This window comes from Chinchilla lanigera, unplaced genomic scaffold (assembly GCF_000276665.1).
Source record: "Chinchilla lanigera isolate Chin_1 unplaced genomic scaffold, ChiLan1.0 scaffold00012, whole genome shotgun sequence".
Classification (NCBI taxonomy): Eukaryota; Metazoa; Chordata; class Mammalia; order Rodentia; family Chinchillidae; genus Chinchilla; species Chinchilla lanigera.
Genome location: NW_004955413.1, coordinates 26,763,687 through 26,769,045, shown reverse-complemented (window position 1 = coordinate 26,769,045; position 5,359 = coordinate 26,763,687). Strand labels below are relative to the sequence as shown.

General features: G+C 50.1%; 1 pseudogene; it reads right to left on the bottom strand.

Moving 5' to 3' along the window:
* Positions 1-864: 864 nt before the first annotated feature.
* On the bottom strand, positions 865-1,427 carry LOC106147909 (annotated as a pseudogene).
* Positions 1,428-5,359: the final 3,932 nt, after the last annotated feature.

Here is a 5,359-nt window from a genome sequence, read left to right as displayed (position 1 = left end):
TAACAATATTGTGATGCTGATATGAATTCAATGTATGTTATGTTACATAGTACAGTCATACGAGAAGGAAAACTGTCGGAGATCACTATGAAGCAGCTCTGAGCAGTATTTAATATTAGGCAACCGGCTTCTCATGTTTATTTGAGTCACTGGTCCCTACTGAGGCCTGTAATGGTGAGTGAAGCCGTGAGGCCTCAAAGGATAAGACAAGGCCACAGCTGAGGACTTTTGGCTCCAACGCCAATTAACTAAGAGGAGACTGTAGCTGCAGGCACCTCGTTTCTGCAGTGAAGGTCTTCCTGGAGATAATAGTTCTCCTAAATCAATATAAAGTATTATTTGGAGAAGTCCTTAAAGAGATTCCCAAGTCCTGCCCAGATTTCTGCATTTTCTTCAGTATCTCCCTCCTTTGTTTGAAAACCTAATAAATATGGCTGCCTAGGGAAGTTCTTGTTTTTTGTTTTTTGTTTTTCTGCTTTAAACAATTTATTTAACTGAAATGGACTTCCATTTATTTAACTGCAGTGACTTCCATTTATTTCCTACATCTTTTCCCCATGGTGATTTACAGGACCTTCAAGCCAATATAAATATTTCATAAATATTTGGCCATCTGAGTATATATACACTTACACAATATCTCAGCAATATCTTTCTGCAAGAAAAACGCTGAAGAGGAAAGACCCGACAGTTAACTAGGTAGGATGAAATCTGCTCCAAATATTTGTTTCTGAGGAAAAGGCACCACACACCTGTTCAATGAAGAACCTCCCCCCAACAACACAGGATGATTTTTTATGTGTAAGTGGGGCCTAGAACACCTAGCGGCAATGAGGCGCTGGATGGCAGCGCCCTACCCCCAGCCTATGCCGTGAGTCCGGAGGGAACAGGTTCCAGCGACTCAGGCTCCTTCCCCTTGGTTCTCACAAAGTGCACTGCTTTGGGTGGGGTGGGCTGGCGCTTCCACGGAACCCAGGTTCCTTTCTCTTCAGCTTCCTTCTTTTCTGCTTTTTTTTTTTTCCGGTACCGGGAATCGAACTCATGACCTCACGCTTGCCAGGCAGGCGCTGTGCTGCTGAGCTAAATCCCAGCCCCCTCCTTCTTTTTCTGATCATTCTCCTCGACATGTTTCAGGAAGCTTTCTCGACTCTGAGTGTTTAATATGCTCACCACGCATTGATCCTCTTGGCGAGGATCTTGCCCTTAACTTTCCGGTTTAGGAGGATGCCAGCAGTGTGCTGGGTAACGCTGTAGCCTCTTCCTGTTTTGCCATGGTAACATCTGCCTGGTGTTCCTTTTTGCACAGTACCCCTTCCCTTGGTGTCTACAATATCACCCTTTCTGTAGATTCGCATGTATGTGGCCAAAGGAACAACCCCGAGTTTTCTAAAAGGCCTGGAGACCATGTACCGGGTTCCCCTCCTCTTTCCCTTTTGTCATTTTGGCAAACTACTGGAGGATGGCGGTTCCAGCCAAAAGGCGAGCTCTTGGTCCTAACCCAGAGAATCTTGAATTCTGTGAGATGGTTGGCCCTTCCTAGAGCCTTAAAATCATTTCAGTTGTCTCACTTATTTAAGCCTTGAAGTCCACTCATTTGGGAGACTGTGGGCCTGATAAGCCCACAATAGCTAAGGGTTATTAACCTGATAGAAAACAAAGATACCTGCTTCATAGAGCAATACCTCGGTGCACGAACACTTACGCTAGTGAACAGAAGCATCTGGCAAAATTTTGCTTCCATTGGCAAACTCTGCCTCGGGCAACAAACATGAGTGTGGCCATCTTCCCCAGATCTGTGAAATTAATTAAGTTCGTGAACTGAGGTACCACTGTATGTATACGTATGCACAGCATATTAACAAACTGAAGGGGAAATACCCATGATTTTTGCAGTCTTTGTCTCTGTCACTGGTCATGTGGTCACAGCTGGTATTTATAACTATTTTTTTCCACTATGGGTTTTTGGTTTTCTTTTGAGACAGGATTTCACCAGGCAGTTCTGGCTGGCCTTGAACTCGCAGCAATTGTCCTGCCTCAGCCTCCAGAGTGCTGGGATTGCAGGCATGTGCCACCACGCCCAGCCCTCACTATGCATTATGTATTCCTTTGGCCTTCAGGAAGCACTTCAGTGTATCTTGGTTCTGTACATGAGGGTGTTATGGTTTATATCTAGGTGATCCCCTAGTCGTCACACTCACAGGTGGGGCTTTTGGAAAAAGATTAGATCACGGAGGTGCTGTAGCTGACTTGCTGCTGGGAAGCGGGGTGTGGCTGGAAAAGGCAGGTCTCTGGGCTGTGAGCTGGGAAGGCATCCTCCCTCCTGGATTCCTCCCTTCACTCTGCTTCCTGGCCACCATGATGTGAGCAAGTTTTCTCCACCCAGGCCCTTCCACCAAGCCTTCGTATCTTGTAGCTAGCCAGCTATGGACTAAAAACACAAGCCAAAATAACCCTTTTCTCCTTTAAGATGTGGGTATTGGGAATTTGTCCCAGCAATGAGGAAAATGACCAAGACATGGGGTAACCCAGAGCTCCATTTCTAAAGGGTCTGAGCACTGGGCGTAGTGGCACATGCCTGTAATGCCAGCCCTCAGGAGGCTGAGGCAGGAGGATCTTGTGAGTTTGAGACCAGCCTGGGTTACAAAATGAGCTCAGAGCCAGCCTGAACTGCAGAGTGAGACCCTGTCTCAAAAAGAGAAAAAAAAAAAAAAAAAAAAGAAGGATCTGAGCCACTTGCCTTTTTGCCTAGTTTGCATTCTCATGGTTTCTGAGGACTTTTGTAATGGGGCATGGCAATATGAGGCAATGCCCTAATCCACTCAGTGCAGGGGAGCAGCCCAACTTCCCCTCGAGGCTCTGGGTCCCTCTTCCCTACCAACCCCATAACTCCCTCTGTAGCAGGCTGACTCACAGGTAAAACCAAGGGGAAGTCCTTTTTTTTTTTTTTTTTTTTTATTTTTGGTCTCACTATGCAGTTCAGGGTAGACTTGAGCTCACTTTGTAGCCCAGGTTGGCCTCAAACTCCAAACAATCCTCCTGTCTCAGCCTCCAGAGTGCTGGGATTACAGGCGTGCGCTGCCACACCCAGTTTTTTTGGGGAAATTTTAAGTCCCAGTTCAATGGAATCATTGTTGTGCCTCCCACTGGAAGCATTCTACCTCCTGGAAGTAAGACTTGTAGGCCAGGACAGCATAAGTCCATAGGAACAGGGAGCAAAACTTTCCTAGTGGGGCACGAGGGAGCTGGAGTGTGATATCATTCCCATCTCTGCCTCGTGATTCCTACACCCATGGATCCTGGCTATGGCAGAGGCAGTACCACATACGGGATATTGATCTGGAGCATATGCAGCTTTCTGGAGAGCCTTGCTCCAGCCCTGCCAGGTACGGTCACCTAGCTGGCACTGTAACTGCATCTGCACAAGGCTGTTCCACTAGTCCATCAATACAGCTGCTTGTGGAGTTGATGGTGGACATGGTAGACCATGCCGCACATCTTTGGCTTTAACTTGCGTTTCTTCTTCAGAAGCAATACTGTGTGGATGAGATATTCTGGAAGTGTTACTAGCAGGGAAGACAAGGCCATACCCAGAATAAGCGTCTGCTCCCATAAGGACAAAGTGCCGCCGCTTCCATGATGGAAATAGTCCAATACGGTTAAGCTGCCACCAACCTCGGGTCCACACTGGGAGCTCAGGGCTGACCTATGCTGTGGGCAGGCGCGGCCAGGGGAGTCCACGTGGCTGGGCCAGCGTGTAACCTCCGGCGCGGCCACCATGGCCCTACTGTTGACGATTCATTAGGCAACGGCTGCAGGGGTGGGAAGGTTGACCGAAACCCACAGACACCTTTCCCTCCTTCCCACCTATTCTGAGATCTCCCTTTCCCGAATGTCTTCGTCACCAGTTTTCCGATCATATTCTCCCGGAGGCCCAGGCCAGCCGCCGGCACACTGCTCACGCCCGTGAATCAGTATGTAGTCCCACATCTGGCCACCTCCTTCCCAAGCAAAGTGCACAGTTGGGTGCACAGCTCCCCACTGTCCTTGGGGAACGGCCTGGAAAGGGGCTGCAGGGCCGCAGCTCTCCACCGCCAGGGGCGCTGCGTAACGCGCAGAACCATCAGTAAGCGGGCACCCGTCTCCTTTCCTTTGTCAGCCCATCCTAAGGAGCTGCGCCGCGAGGCCACAGACACGTGCCAGGCACAGAACGTGGTGCAGCGGGAGGGGAACTGTGAGCCCTTGCGCCTCTCGTTCACGCACCTCACTGTGCCTTTGGGCCTGCTCAGCCCGTCCCGTGCACAGCCCTCCCACTCGGTGGTGAATGTGGTTCTGCAGGTCCGGCTTCATTGCTTCAGTGGTCAGACGGCTGCATGTGGGGCAGAGGTTTGCAGGTGACTTTGTGTCCCTTCAGCTAAGGGGCCGCAAGAGGCCAGGAGCTCTTTCTCAAAGAGAGAGTTGTTGTTTAAAATTCGAGGCATCTCTGCTGGGACTCCACAGTGGGGACCGGAGACAGGCTCCAGTGTCCCCGTCTCCCAGTGACACCTCCTGTAGTGATGGATCTCCTGGACCACCCAGCCCAAGTGGCAAGAGCCCAGGCTCCCTGCAGACCCTTCCCTTACCCTGGCCTCCACCCCAACTAGCACCTTTCACCTCGCTGGGAACAGGGGCTGCAGTAATGCACCTCGGTGAGGAAGGTGTTGCCTCCTAAATCAAATAGGCCCAGCACGCTTTGTGCTGGTTACAGCAGGGGGCGGATACGGCTGAAGCATCCTTTCGCGCAGGGGGCCATCTCCGCAAGCCCTCACCACTGACTCCGAGGAATTTCTCTGAGGGAGAGGGTCCTTGAATTTTAGTTGGATTTATTTCCCATCCTCTGGCACACAGATGCTCTACCAAGGCCAGAGCTTGTGAAGACACAAGGCTTTGCCAAATCCGCACCTCTCCAACTGCAGGGATGGTTTCCCAGCAACACCCGTCACCATGGCACTGCGGTGTTAATTATTACTATGTTAAATGTTTCTTCTGGCGCAGGGTGGGCCAACTGTAAGGAGTCCTGCAGGTAGAATCAAAACTGGGCTGATTCTGTTCTAAAATTCCAACTGGTGCAATCTGGGCTTTCTAATTAACAATTATTGTGAGGGTGTGGATAAATAATTTCTGTCCTTCCTATTGACAAGCCTACCTCCTAGCAAGCTATGGGAAGGAGCAGGAGCCATGTAAGTGGGGGTTTTGCAGTCTCAGTTAAAGGAACCCAGAGATTGTGTGCTTCCCAACAATGGCGGTTGCCATGGCGATGTCGTTCCTGGGTGGAGAAGGCTGGCTGGCCCGTGCTCATCAATGCCCACTTGGAGGAATGCAT